Below are 16,518 nucleotides of genomic sequence, written 5' to 3' on the forward strand. Positions count from 1 at the left end.
TCCCTCCTTCCCTCCCCATCCACCCTGCCATACCCATTCCTTCGCTACTATTTCCGTCCATCCCCCTCCTCCATCCATCTCCCCCCCCCTCCACCTGACCTGTCGACCCAACCAGGATAACAACCCCCAAAATTAGAAGAAACACGCCACCATTATCCAGGAAAAAAAGTAATAAATGAAAAAATCCACAATAACCTGATTACGAAGATGATTTTTTCGTTTTTTTTAAGAGGGGTCTGATGAAAAGTTGGAAGAGAGGCTGATCAGTTCTTGTGATGCTGGCTGGTGGGCTAATGTTCTTGGTGATGATAATGAGCGCTGTTAACAGCATAAAGGATTATTTTTTTTCGCCGCGGAAAGTGCATTTGCGTCCTCATTACCAGGATATACGGTTTTCTTATAAGTCCCTTCACTACGATACCTACTTAGCTGTTTTATTCTTAGCAACCCCTCTTTTTCGTTCCTTTAGGCTTGCTCATGCTTAAACCTCACGATTATATTAAACTTTACATAAACTTTTCCCTGCGATGAATACTCTATATATATATATAATCCTCTTGTAAAAGTAAAAATATGCTGGAAAAAAAAAAAAATCATCTCAGCTACAAGCCCAACTCAGAGGCGCCACTAGTACATAAATACTGTACCGGTTTCACAGAAATATACAGAACGTAGTAACCTGCTCCTAAAACTAATAATAAAAACTATAATAATAATAATTAAAAAAATGTAGAATGACAGTCGGAAATATACCATCAGGTCAACTAAACACCTCTACGAGCGAGGTCTCTCAGCCACCTCGCCGCTTCGGATCTAAAAGGTGTGAGAGCATCATATTACTTGATGTTTCCTTTCGGATTCCCACACCGCGACCCATTGCAGTGGGGGGGCCAGTGAATTTATGTTAATGCGGCCACGTAAATTCACTGACGCCCCCACTGAAAAGGCGTGGGAATCCGAAAGGAAACATCATGTAATGTGATGCTCTCCCACCTTTTAGACCTGCAGAGGCGAGGTGGCTACGAGGCCACGCTCTCAGAGGTGTTTAATCGACCTGATGATATATTACAACAACAACAACAACAATAATAATAATAATAATGAAAAATCAGCACCAGCACCGTCATCATCATCCCGACCACTTTTTTCCATCTACGAATGAGATTTGGCTTTGAACCTTTGCTGCTGGGATTGATAACTGATGAGGCAGTGGCTCCAATTTCACCGAGAACAGCACTGTCACTGAGCAAAAAATATTAAAAGGGTGTGGAGGAAAAAACCAGGACAAGGGGCAAGATGGAAATCAGTCGGGAAAACATATTATGCCAAAAATTAATTATAACCAGGTTGCCTAGAGTCCTAGACCAATGACATACCTCATCTGCTCCCCCTTGATCATTTTAGTTAGCTTACACTACAAGTATGAAAGACATTTACAATTAGTAGTAGTAGTAGTACTCAAGGCCCACGGTTCACCTGAAATGAGAAGCCAGAGGACGGCTGATTGAAGCTGTCCTAAAGTTTGTCTACCATCCTCCTTTTGATGGATAGGGAGAGAACTGGCGCGTTCATAAATTCAGTAGTTGCCAGTAATAGCCGGGTATTTTGATTAGGAACTCGGTCAAGTACTCCCGGCTCGCACTGTCATATATTTTCCGAAATCCTATCCATGATATTTAGTGATGAAGAGTACAGTACATAAATTCTCCAATACTGTAATCACTGGTTATTATACCAGTTTTCTATATATGATTTACTAATTAAAATACTGCAGAAGAGTCACTAAAATGCATAAAACAAGTGGTCCGTTTGCATGCATCACATATTATTAGAAGTCTCGCTGCATGTTTAATTTGAAACACGTATCATTTAGTTATCAAAGAGATTAATGTTTCATCTGGAAAATGCTGAAGAGAACGTACTGACTATGCATTATAAAAAGGGCACACTTTGTGATGCCGAAATCATGCGAAGACGAAGCCGCCGACAAAGTTTCCATGCACCGATGTTTCCAGGAAGACAAGAGTAAAACTTGGAGCGAGCATGGGCAAACAATCATCTAATTCCTACAAATCTTTTGCAGTCAAACGACTTCATGTTAGTATTATATTAAAACTATATTAAAAGACATGACCGGGAATGTAAGTAATCGGTTTAAGCTAAGAAGAATATTTGTCCCAAGGTTTAAACAATTAATTTAATTCATACTTAAGCTTCTCTTCCTCATTTTACTGAGTAAATATGTTCATAAAATTATACTTAACGAAATGATAAACACAAAATAGTAGGTTGGGTGACCACATTTTTATTTTTCAAATTAAGTTATTTGGTGAAGATTGGCAACTTTTAGGAGTCTGTGAACGCTCCTATTGAGGAACGTTTGTATAACCGGGTAGTGAAGCCACCTAGTCATATAAGTGCCACCACGTGAAGGCGTCCCTCTCCAGCACCCTTTCCAACCAGAGGAGTTAATATGGACGTCATTAATCCCTTCTGGACAAGAGGTCTCGCCTAAAATTTAATAACATCACCTGGAGGCAGCAGGAAAAAAATATATATACGTATATCATTGGACTGAAGGAGTTAAAAAGGGAAAATGAGCAAAAAAGCAAGATGGGAATCAACGGGGAAAATAGAGTGAACCGGAGGAGAATTAATGAAAACTTGGTAGGGCATGCAGCAGTGGGTCGCGTGGGGGGTAAAACTCTTGATATCAAAACTTTCTGCGGCGAGTTCAGAGATCTGCCGAGTTCATGAGATAATATTCCACCAAGTTATCAGAAGTTGCCGCAAAAGAAAAAAGTATGGAGGGGAAAAAAAGAAGGGGGATGGAGTGGAAATTAAAATATGAGTTTCCAAGCGGGAGCGGGAATTAACCTGGTCTAAATTAGCTTGAATTACAAGTTTAATCATCTCATGGGCGAGAAAACTTTAGAGGTCTATTCCAGCTAACACCAGGCGATTTGATTCGGCTGAGTGAATCATATAAGTAGGTGGGGACGCCCACTATCCACTCACTCGATGTACTGTTACCTTCTCATGACTACAATAAGTAACAAGGCAAATGACTTGAAGTAACTCAATAAACGCTTTATCACGATGGGTGGTACCTATATTACCAAACAGATGCCTGCAGGTCTAGTGGGTTAAGGTGCTCCAACCGGGGTGATTGGAGGTACCGTAACTGTTCATATGCCACTCACGGAAAAGCGACTGGCTACCTTTGCCTTATGTTGGGACTATGTAGCCTTGTCCGGGCCCCTGCGCTGTTGATTAAAAAAAAAATAATAATAATAATGAGTCATGGAGTGAGCCACCAGACTGACAAGGTTAATCCGCACTGGAGATCAAACCTGAATATGTAAATCACGCAGAGGAATACACTGGGAGGTATCTCACTCAACGACTGCACATCATTACGGTAACTCACTTGAAGGAATACCGTGGTAGTTAATCTTAGAGCCTTCTGATGCAGATAAAAGAGGTTAGAACATCAACTACTTCACATCAATGGCGTCTTTTATTTTCTATCTTAATTACCATCAGATGATTTTCCTAAGCTAATGAGAACCCCTTCGAACAAGAGGAGTTGGATGCAGCCCCATCATAACAAGAGCTCGTCCCTTTAAACTGCATCAGATTATTTGTTTGCCAGCCTGAATAATATAAGACAACATACTGTAGTTATAATGTGACTAAACATGTTGTAAACCCATCAGACACCAACATGTCACATTCTTCTACCATCGTACTAAAAAAAAAAAAAAAAAAAAAAAAAAAAAAAAAAAATGAAAGAAAGAAGAAAGACAAAGGAAGGGGAAAAAAAAAAGTCAAGTGTAGCTGTAATTGTACTGTACACGTCTATAACACCACCCTGGCCCACTTTTTCACCCTTTAGCAGCTTATTTCACATAGCCCAGTGGCAGAAAAAGTCAATGGTGTGGCCCTACGTCCTTTCCATAGCACCTGCTCATGAACAGCACCATATTCAAGTGTAAATCTTCTGCTACAGCTCAGAATTCAAGCTGGAGATGATCATTTTAGGCCAAGTTGGAGTAAAACGAGTATAGATGTAATCCCAGGCTCATCTAAAGTGAACGCTGTGAACTGTAGGTTAAAGTTCCAGTCCACCAACCTCCTTTCGGGGGATTGGAAGGGGAATGAGGGACTTTTGTACACACAGGCAGCTCACCCTGATCATATGGGTGCCACCACGTGAAGGTGCCCTCCCCAGCACCGAAAGGCATGAGTAATACCGATATTCAACCCATTCAATCCGGGGACGATTTTTTTTTTTTTTATTCTTTTAGCTACTTCCACACGACTTTACACAGGTCTGCAGAGATTTATCGAACTACTGAGGAAACATTAACTCTTTCCTTAAGAGGCCCTCCTCAAACTCAATAGTCATCACAAGGCAGTAACAGGAAAAACACGTCCTCGGACAGAAGGGGTAAACGATGAAGACGTGAAAAAGAGAAAAATAATGTGAAAAAATAGCACTTCCTAAGTTTCATGGAGTAGCGTAACTTTTTTTTTTTTCACGTACACGTATAGTCGACATTTCCCACTCCGCACACACACACACACACACACACACACACACATGGTCGTGGGTTTTTTCTCCAGCTACGCTACAAATTCAAAACATAAAATCACTTAAATGTCATCAGTAAGTTTAAGCCACTGCTACGAAGTTGCTGTCGGTAAAGTTTTCCAATCTCGTAACCTATGAACTGAGAAATGTTTTGAATAGGGTACACATTTTTACTCTGTGTGTGTGTGTGTGTGTGTGTGTGTGTGTGTGTGTGTGTGTGTGTGAGAGAGAGAGAGAGAGAACGCTATCACTGTACCCACCACTCTGGTAGGGGCGTGTTGACTACAAAATAGCGTCCCCGCATTCATGTTTTAAAAAATTCCATGCTTCCGTGTTTTATTGTTTTCCAGCTTCCCACCAACCTACACTGATGAAACTCATATACCAAATTATTGCAAAGTATCCGCCACGTGTGCTCATCAAAGGAAAAAAGAAAAAAAATTGTACCGAGTAAACCAAATAAATTCACCAATCGTAACCTCTGACATACAAACAGGTGGTATTACTGCCCAGGTAAAGGTTTAATTAACTGCTTGAACATTTAGAGCCAATCCGAATCTTTTAATAAAGGGTAATACTGCCGCCGCCCACTTTAACAAATGTCAGACTTCGTAATTTCTCGATGCGCTGTAATGGCATGGCGAACGGTGATCTTTGCCACACTGTGATGGGCTTATTCCCTCTTGATTTCTTTTTCAATAATAATTCAATGAAAATAGTCCATAAAACACACGCACACACACACAAACTTATTTAAGGTACCAAGATTTTGAACCACAAATTAACACAACAGGAAGGCTTATTCAATCTAACAGTCGTCATCGTCGTCTTCCTCTTGATCATCAATCATCGTAGGGTAACACTTTCCTGCTTAGCCTACATGGGGTGGGAGTGACTCAGAAGCCGAGATAGGAGAGTACAAAAGTGAGAAAACTATCAACAATGTAGCCAATGGTCCACATATCCACTCACTCGTTATCCAAGCCTTCGTAATTACTGGCTCCACTTACAGGTTATGACCCACACACGATTGCTCCTAATGGCAGACTAGTGAGATTGAGTAGTTTCTTCAACTATAGGGCTAAATAAATGAAAAAATAAAGATAAAATACAACCCTATGCTTCTCTGTACAAAGAACGGAAATACAGTAGATGAATGAAGTATGTTCCGAGTACACAGAATCTGACAGAAGGCTACATCGCGAAATATAATTATAACCCTTTTACTCTAACGTGCCCTAAAATTACCATCTCTCCATCTCGAATTGTGAGTTGTGGCAATAAATCAACACTCGAATATGATGCAAGTCAAGAAGAAGTGCTATGAAAATGATGTAGAACCAAAGTACTGTCTTTTTCTGCCTCTGAGCTACGTGCAATAAGTTGAAAAGGGACGAAAATCTGGGCCAAGTCAGAGTTAAAACGGTACAGTCTAATATCAGTCTGCAGAATCCACGTACCATATTTTACGGTACGGCTTATAACTGCATTAAAAGCATCATCACGTTCATATTCAATTCTTTCTGTCCATGGACTACCGAGATATGTGAAAATAAAGCCAAACAGACCGAACTCACTACAATACACTTCCAAACCCCACTGAGAGAGAAAGCAAACATGCACAGCGCAGTTCGTCAATAATTGTGAGGCTGGGGGCGGGGTTCTTTTTACAACAAAGGTATGAAACAGGAAACGTAATATTGTAATAACGTTTTCAGACTAAATTTACCACACAAACACACACACACACACACACACACACACACACACACACACACACACACACACACACCTGTAGGAATACCATCAATTTAACATGTCTACCGATATGTACCGAAGTTCCAAAATACGTCTCTCAGACACGCATAAATACCACCAAACATTAATCAATACATTTCGCTTTGCTACTTTCACGCTCTAGCTGGTTCATTTATTAGCACTAACCCGTTCAATCTGGTGGTGCATTTTTAAAAGCTGTTGTTACTAAATGACGATGTTACCTTGGTCAAACACTGGTAATGAAATAGTTAATGAACGCTGTATCAAAAAATTCAAGTCCAAAAAGCCCTTCTAAACTGGATAAAATCATATGAAGATAGGTAGAATACTAATAAAATGCCATTAGACTGAAGGGCTCTTGTGTCTAAACAAAACTTTATACGGTACTGGAGACGAATAACAGCCACAATACACCTGTGCATCCTCACTCCACAGCAGGACACTATGAAACCTGAGTGGGAAAGTGAGTAGCCTAGGCTACGGTAATGTCATAGTAACTCAAAAAAAAAAAAAAAAAAAGTGACAAGTTTTCTATTACAAGTTTCTCTTAGGGCCTCCCCCTCCTCCTCCTCCTCTGCCTGCTGGAGAAATTGTGCATCATACCAAATCCCACCGAGCTGTGGAATGGGAAGACAATAGATATCGTACCGGTATTAAAGGGTCTATTCCTGGCCTATCCACAGTCCTCATTCTCCATTTATTCACAGCCTTCCTTGATGATTTTTGTATTTCTTGAACGCCCATTAAAAAAAAAAAATAATAATAAAGACGTTCAGGATACAACCCGGCATCCCTGTCTAATTAGTCTAGTCTGAAATCGCACTAACAAGCAATTTCTTACATTACTGTATTCAATTAAGTTCTTGTTCTTGGAGCATCTGAAAAACTCTCTCTCTCTCTCTCTCTCTCTCTCTCTCTCTCACACACACACACACACACACACACACACACCACTAACGTCTAGTCTATATTCATTAACTCATTCCTAAGGACTCATTTTAAATCATTTCAGTTCATAACAAAATCAAAATCACAATCCCATACAAAACAACCATCCACAGTTAAGCGTGTGCAAGAGCGCGTGCAAAAATAGATTTCACAACCCGCTTAATTTAATCTCCATTTCATTATCTGCATGCAATTACGCTATCAGTTTACCAAATGCACTACAATAACATGAATTAATTACACGGGAAATAATATGGTGGCTTTACATAGTTTACATGATGTCGTATGTTATTTTCTCCCCATGTGTCTGTATTTAGGTCCCTGAACTGAGCTGAAACTTCATTTGTCTTCCTGGATCAATGGAACTGATTTACTCGTACAGAACATCGGGCTGTGTTGTTTAAAAAGGTTTCTGGTACAAGCTATTAATCATCAAAGGACACACACACACACACACACACACACACACACACACACACACACACACACATACTGGCCATCACTACATTTAACTGCATTTATACGGTATAGATCCATCTACCTATCCATCCATTCAATCATACATAGGCTACATACACATACAATAATACATAGATACAAGGAGACAGATCCTACTTACTCATCAGGCTACTAAACATGGCCTGTGATTTGTGTCAACTCTAATGCTCCAGAAATTTACGTGTAAAATGTCTTACTCTTTCCAGTAAAGGCTAACTTCCTCCTATTAAACATAATCTAACATAACCTAAAACCTGTCATTAGGAATACTGCAATGGTAGATTTCCTCCTAAGCACACATCGTTACTGTACAAAAAGTCCCAGACAGATGCGAGTGCTTCAGGGACCTTACATGGGGGTTCCCTGAAGTCGCTAAATTCTACGAGAAGTGGGAGTTTCATGGCTCTAATACACGGCTCCGCTAAAGCCAACGGGACTGTAGCACTTCGTTTTCGGAATAACGTTAGTGAATGACAGATTGACAAGGCCGCTCTTAAGAGATAACCAAACCTGATCAAACTTAACTCAAAGCATATCTTTCCGAATGGTGAAATAGCAAGTTTCTTTCAAAAAACAAATGTCAGTAACATTACCATGCATACTTAACACAAGCTTGTAACCATGGTTTTACCATAACCACCAGTACAAGCACATCCACATTCCTCACTGGTAAAACGGTCAACATTTGTGGTGCGCAAAGGGGTAAAAAATAGTGATTATTGTTTAACTGTTGGTGGAAGTTAATCAGGGGATGGAGAGCGGTAATGCAGTGTGGGGGATGGCTGTGCGAATGTGCGTGCAGGGCTACAATAAATTTCCCCGCCAGAGCTTTATGCTTATTCAGGCGTGTTCTGGGATTTGGAAACAGTAACTAATCTCTGTTGATGAGCTGGATCCGACATGAATACACCTTTGAACACATATAAACACACACCGGGCGCTATTACTTACACATGCTTTCATTCACAGTGCTTCTCTTCGTAACAAACTACATAATACTGCACCATTTATTCTTACAGTTCTTTTAAACGCAATCGTAAACAAAACCGTAAATACATGCATTCTCTCTCTCTCTCTCTCACACATATAATGTATATATATATATATATATATATATATATATATATATATATATATGAAAAAGGCAATTTATCTCTGGTGACCAGCTGGATCCTTTATGTATACCGGTATATATACTGTACGGTTGCATACACAGAAGCAGACGTCCTTGGCGACAGCTTGCATATAAAGGCTCTTATTCACAGTAGTTTCTTCATATACAACCACATCTATACATCTACGCTAACGCACGTACAAATTCATTCGTAAAGACACATACTCTATTACATGCACCCCTCCCCCCCATCTCTCTCTCTCTCTCTCTCTCTCTCTCTCTCTCTCTCTCTCTCTCTCTCTCTCTCTCACACACACACACACACACACATACCTACAACCCCCGTACGTAACTCATAAACGCGAACATGCCCAGGAAAGCAATGAACAAGGCTATGAAGCTGTTAACAGGGGGTGGCCGGGGATTGCATGTTTACCTTTGCATTAATTGTAGCGCCGCCCTGTTGTGTATGTCTGGGGGATTAACATGTGTATCTTTAATCAAGGCTTCATATTGCGGTGGCGTACTGCTGTTACAGATCTTGTATTACTAAATTATTTTCTTCATACAACTGTGGAAATAACAGTGCTTCATCCATCTGGTTACAGCTAAAATACATTAAAATGACACCATCGTCTTACTCCCTCATCCGTTACCGAAACGTACCGTATCTAAAGCTGGTTATTTATCACCTACACCTTGCAGTAAGTCACCGCTCAACCCCTCCCAAACTGCCACACCCACAAATTCATATTAAAACTCGAATGTGCCACGCATGCACAATATATTCCACTGCATATGAAACTCTTGCAGCCATCTGTCTCTACTCAGACACCCTAATTGCGGAAGGGATGGCCGCAAACGAATCGCCTTCATTTCACTCTGTCCTCCGCCATCAGGCTGCCCTCTCTCCAACTCAAGCCACCCCCTCTCTTATCTACTACTGCTGAGCCTATAAACACATGAAGGCTATACAGATTAACATAACCTCCCCAACACAATTTCGTACTTTAAATAACATTCTTGCTACCATTGTCGATTCTACTCAGCTTAAAATGGACAACCGGTAGTGAAGGGGTTAATGGAGGCTATATCAAATCATTCCTGTTAGAATATCATTCCTTAAAGTGAAGGAAATTGCTTGGAGATATCAAAGCAAATGTCATCGAGCTGAATTCTAGGTTAGCAGAGGAAACGATGCCTAAACACAAACACATTATTAGCCTGTATATGAGTCTCTCTCAAGGTGGCTAAGTATATTCATGATACAGGCTACCCACAAAATATCCATCCATCTATCCATCATCCAATCCTACGTCGCCCCATGAGGAGCGTAGGAGCCCGGGGTTAGGCAGCTGGTCCCGACAATATATATATATATATATATATATATATATATATATATATATATATATATATATATATATATATATATATATTAGATAAAAGCAATATAATCATGATACCTTGCTAGCTGTATAATGAACCACTCAGAAATGCCAAATCTAGATAACAAATCACACACACACACACAAATATTTTTTTTCTCTTGTATCTTGGAAGAGTTTGATCCTTTTAAGTGACAAGTGAAACCGGGAGAAGGAATACTCTCTCCATTATTGTTAGAATAAGAGCATGTCATGATGTAGCCGACAGATCATCCCATCATTTCACACCTCCAAATTTTCACCATTCTGATCTATTTCTTGTTCGCCTGCTCTATCCTAGTTGCTTCATGAACTACACAGCATGTTCTTACTAACCATCATTATGAAATACCTATATATAATACTGTATATATATAAAGCGATTGAACAATGAAATGCCTACCCGGTACTCATCTTTTTCATACGCTCTCTCTCTCTCTCTCTCTCTCTCTCTCTCTCTCTCTCTCTCCTACCGTTCCTCAGCAACAACCAACAGACCATTCTCTGCTTGGCGTTACCGAGTCAGCCGTATAAATCAACAGTACAGTACTTGGTGTAGAAATTAATACAATTATGTAGTAGTAGTAGCTGTAATAGTTGTAGTAGTAGTAGTAGTAGGCCAGTAGTAGTAGTAGTAGTTTTAAGTTGACAAAATTCTTAATATGCAGCATCGCTAACAAATTTCTAAGCTGATAAAGTGATAACATGTAACGTTGCTAACACATTTCTGATACGTGATAACAAACACCGTCGCTAATACGTGTTAGTTAAGTGACATCAAGTAACAACGCTAACAAATTTCTATGCTGAACAACGGCAACAACAGCAAGTTTCAATTAGCTTCCTCTATGCCTCAAGAAAAGGTTCTCACATTTATTATGCTGATGCACAAAGAAATGTATGATCAATTCCCTGTCGTAACTAGAATTTGTTTTTTCATAAAGAACAAGAGATGCGATAAGACTGTGTTCTTTCTCCGACCTTCCCGGAAATTTAAAACTTGGATTATTTACAAGATATTCCCCTCATAACTAAGATTTTTGTTTTTTCGGTAAGAACAAGGGGCACGGGGACTGTGTTCTTCCCTTGTCCTCCATTGACTAAAGTGCCCAAATCGACTTACAAATTAATCCGTGTCATAAATGTACAATTAGTTTTCTACAAGGACAAGGAAGGCATACCGGTAGTGCAAAAGTGGCGATTAGTTGCGGAAGAGAATAATTGTTATGGGTCTTCTATTATTTATTCTCGTACTTAGCTACTTATTCTTTTTGTAGAAAGCACGAGGAAATGACAAGTGCAGAAACTTTACATAACCCTTGCTCTTCCTGCAAATCATACGATGAAATCCGTGGGGCACTGGTTACTTCTGAATCTCCGCCCTGAACCCTATCTTGTTTAACTGGATGGATATATGTTTGCAGATTCGATGACGGAGCGCTGGTGTCGAACTAGACGGTGTTCTCGCTGTACTGGTGACAATATGAAGGTGTAGCAGGTTGGAAGATTGCTGGGCCTCAAGGGGACGTAACAGAACAAAAAAATCGGGTCTTACGGGCACTTATACAAAAAAGGGACCCAGCAAGTAGTTACAGATTATTGCAAGAAGCAAGAATGATGCAACTATCCGACTGGTAACATTTTTTGCTTCAATGTACTGTACAGTTTGTCCTCCATACAAACAAGTTATTCCAAAATACAGGAAATGGCTCACTCGACTGATCTATAGTTATATTTTTGCCTTGATATACTGATTACACTATTTATAATTTTGCCTCGATATACTGATTACACACTGACACTAATCGTGGTCACACAAAGCAAAACACTAACCAAAACAATGACACTCGGGCAGCTGACGTTACACAAGTTCAAAGAACTTCGCGTCGGGTATTTTCAGTCTTGTTCTTGTGTTATTCTTCAGGCAAATACACATTCTGTTTATCTTCTTACACTATACACGTAACTTTACCCACTCAACAATCAGTTTACTACTAGGCTGGCCAGCGTCAGAGATTATGAATTAAAATAGGAGCGAAAACACCCAAACTCCCATCGCCTCCCATTAACAATCGTCACGGCCTGGGCATTCCCTTTTCCGGCTGTTCCGTCCGCCGTATTTCCTCCCCTACTTCAGGCAATTGCACATTGACCTTGCCAGTTGATTTCGCTTACTTCTTCTATTTTTGCGCATTACACCCCACTTTTCCAACTCAGTAAATACAATACCTAGCTGACAATGGTCTGTTACGAATTCCAACAGAAAATAGCGATACTAACCTAACCTAACCACGATCCGCGACAGGTGTCACTCGTTTCCCAACTACGGATTTCACGTCCGCTGTACTTCCTCCCAAACGATATCATAGGAAATTAGTTATTTTTATCAATATTGTACTCCCATGTCATAAAATCACGTACTACTACTACTACTAGTAGTAGTAGGTGTAGTTAGTAGTAGTAATACTGTATTAGTTACCGTACATCAACTAGCCTACTGTTATATCACTTCTGTGTCAGCCATTACCGTAAGTAGTAATGTCATGTAGCATCGCTAACTTAAAATTACAAACAGTACACTACTGACTACATTAAGCAACATCGCGAACGTAACGAAATAAGTTGTACAGTGCCAAGACGTTTGTTTTGTGTTCCTTAGGTTATTAAAAGTGTTCACGTGTGCGTTACCTCCTTACCTTGTTTTGTATGATGGCAGCAGATTCGATGACAGATTGTTTGTGAGGTGGGTATTATTTTATCCAGGCATGGGGCACAGGTACTCAGAGTTTGCTTATTATACAGAGAAGCACGAAATGTATACACTGTTCCTCTGTTTGTTTTCATCAGTTTTTGTCCCAGTTTATACTGTTTTTACACTGAAATTCAATGTATGGTCACAGGAGGCAAGTACTTGCGCAGTTAGTGCTCCACAACCTCGACTGCTACACATTATCTTCATTGTTGTTGTACGTGAGTTACACTTCGTTAGTACGTATTTCTTTGTCTGTGTTTTCACTATACACTTTATGTCACCCACTGAAACCAAATATACTACTTAGCTGGCCAGGGTCCGAGATTACGATATAAAAATGAAGCAGCGCTCCCTGCTCCCCACCAGCGCCGAGCGTCACACGGTCACTGGTTTCCCGCCGAAAGTTTGAAGGCTCTTACATCGGCAGTACCTCCTCCCTAGTTTGATCTAATTATTACGGATATTACAGTAACTGATATTTACATTCCCACTGCAGCAAAAACAATAGTTTGTAAATGGAATTATTGTCCTGACTGCAGTTTACTGTATTTAGGTGAACTGTTGTAATTTCCGTAAAAAGTCATATCTTAAACTTGGGAGGTACAGTCCGCCGGGTTCACGTTCAGATGACGCTAGGACCACAACAAGATCCCCTTCAACCCGGTGACGTCAATTCTGCTTACACGGCCTCAAAATATATTCAACTTAGGGAGAATCTAGCTGTGAAGGGGTTATTGAAGGTTTTATCTAACTCCACTTCAGTCTATCCACTGGAGCCTTAAAAATTTCTAGAGACAGGAAGACTAAACTTAAGAATGTCATCGGATATATGAAGTAATATCCGATATACAGGTAGAAAGATATTTCGAGATGGTTTGGCTATGTGGAGTGAATGAAGAATGAGAGACTGACTAGAAGAGTGTATGGTGATGGGGAGGGAAGAAGAGGGAAAATCAAGAATGAAATGGAGACATGGGGAGATACATCATGAGAGGGGGGATGTGAGTTGGAGGGAGGGCAGCGAATGACAGAGGACAGGGAGACGTGGAGGTGATTTATATGTGGCCATCCTGTACGGGGTTAAGGCGTCTGGCAATGGATAGATAGATAAATAGACAGATAAACAGATGGATGGAAATACAGAGATAGATATAGATAGATAAACTGAACGTGTGCCAGATATCGCTATTCAACCCTTAAACCTCGGGGGAGAAAAAAACATGCATTTTATTCATGTTGACGCCAAACGATTTTATCACAAAGAAAACTCATGAAATTTTGCAAACTAAGAAATTACCATGACTTAAGACATTTGCATCAACACAAAAACAGTTCGGAGTCGAGGATTTTGCTGGCAGTATCTCCTCCAAGGCTGAGGCAAATGCATCTCGTGGGCAAGACAACGTTCAGTGCATTCTGGCTTAAAACACATCCCTCTTTAAGTCCTGTGAGGCAGAGTCAGCTTTTATTTATTTATTTGTCTTTATGTATACGTGGACGCACACATGACGCGCACTACCCCACCTAACTTCAGATTTAATACATACTATACATTTACACATACTCTCTCTCTCTCTCTCTCTCTCTCTCTCTCTCTCTCTCTCTCTCTCTCTCTCACTCACTTACACACACACACACACACACACACACACACACACACACACACACACTTGCCTGTATTGTATTTCGATTCCGGGTGATACAGATGCAAAATACAATCCAGACAAAATCGCACCCAGCCGCGTAAACCCAATGTACTTTTATTTCCCAGGGTGATGGAAGGAGCGCACCCGACGATTTGTTGCCTATTTCTCTATTCCCTCCCTGTCCTTCCTGTAAGAGAGAGAGAGAGAGAGAGAGAGAGAGAGAGAGAGAGAAATAAATATTAAAGGGAGGGACGTGTGGGTAACCGTAGGGAAGAGGCGTTGAGGTGAGAGATTTGTTCCAAAGGCGGTGTTTAATTTTTACTTATTTTTTTCTGTGCTTCTTTCGCTGTCTGTTTTCTGGCTGTCTGTCCATCGATCTATTTACCTGTGCACTGAGATGAGATTTGTCCCAGGGGAGGTGTTTTCTTTTTTCCTTATTTTTTCTCATGTTTCTTTCGCTGTCTGTTTTGTCTGTCTGTCTACCTGTCTGTCTATTCATCTACCTATTTATCTATCCTTCTCTGTTCGCAGCCATTTCTGTTTCATTATTTTCCTTCCCTGTGCATCCTGGAAATAAAAAAAATGTTGAGTCGAGGGACCTATGGGTAACCGTACAGGAGACACTGAGCTGAGAGAAATTTGTCCCATAGGCGGTGTATACTGTATATATTTTTCTTTATTACTCCCGCCAGCGAAGTTCAGGGAGATATGTACTCGCCCGTGTCTGTCTGTTTATCTGTCTGTGCACAAGGTATCTCAGAAAGTTGTTACTAGATTTCAATAAAATCTGGTGGATGGATGGACACTGTATCAAGGTGCTGATTAGAATTTGAGGTGGATCCGAATTGGCATACAAGATTAAACTAGAATGGCACTCAATAGAGCGCATACATCCGCCAACGCCCTATCTCGCAATGTTAAAGAAAGTGGGGGGGGGGGAATCCTGGATCCGCACTTCATCCGGGTCCGCACCAAAATTTATCGGAGTGTATTCTGGGCCAAGGCCCATTCTTCTACCAAGTTTTGTGGAAATCCGTCCTGTAGTTTTTGTGTAATCTTGCTCACAAACCAACCAACAATAAACAAACAAACGGACATGGGTGAAAACATAGCCTCCTTGGCGGAGGTAATAAATTTTATAGGCGTCGGGGGAGGTGTATATTATCTGAGTCTGTCACAGGGAAGACGAAGATCGCAGAATTAATTGGCCATGTACGACCGTATAATTATTCGTCTGATAAGAGAGAGGAATTTCAGCAGTAAATTAATTTTTCTTGGCGCTTGCGGAGATATGTGATCTCTCTCTCTCTCTCTCTCTCTCTCTCTCTCTCTCTCTCTCTCTCTCTCTCTCTCATTAAAAGTGATAATACGTGTTACCCAGGTTGACTTGTTAGTGTGTCGACTTGACAACACTGCATCATCAAAGGCAACCTCGAGACTTGGCAACGCTGGCCCTCCTTCCTCATCATAGCTCCTTCGTAATTAACATAACTGTCCTTCCCTCTCCTTCACTTCCCCCCCCTCCTCTCTCTGTCATTCATCTCCTCCATCCCTCTCCCCATCCCCCCCTGTACTCTCTCCTTCATCTACTTAACCTCTCTGCCTCATTCACTCTCCAGCTCTCCCTCCCTCCCTCTTCTTCAGCTCTCCCACGCTCCTTCCATTTCCCTCACCTCCCTCTCCCATCCTCCCTCCCCTCTCCTTCATTCCTTCCTTCCATCTTTCCTCCGTCCCTCCTTCTCTTTCCTTCATCCATC

Source organism: Coenobita brevimanus, chromosome 22 (genome assembly GCF_032717465.1).
Source record: "Coenobita brevimanus isolate Jiangsu-jjx chromosome 22, ASM3271746v2, whole genome shotgun sequence".
Taxonomy (NCBI): domain Eukaryota; kingdom Metazoa; phylum Arthropoda; class Malacostraca; order Decapoda; family Coenobitidae; genus Coenobita; species Coenobita brevimanus.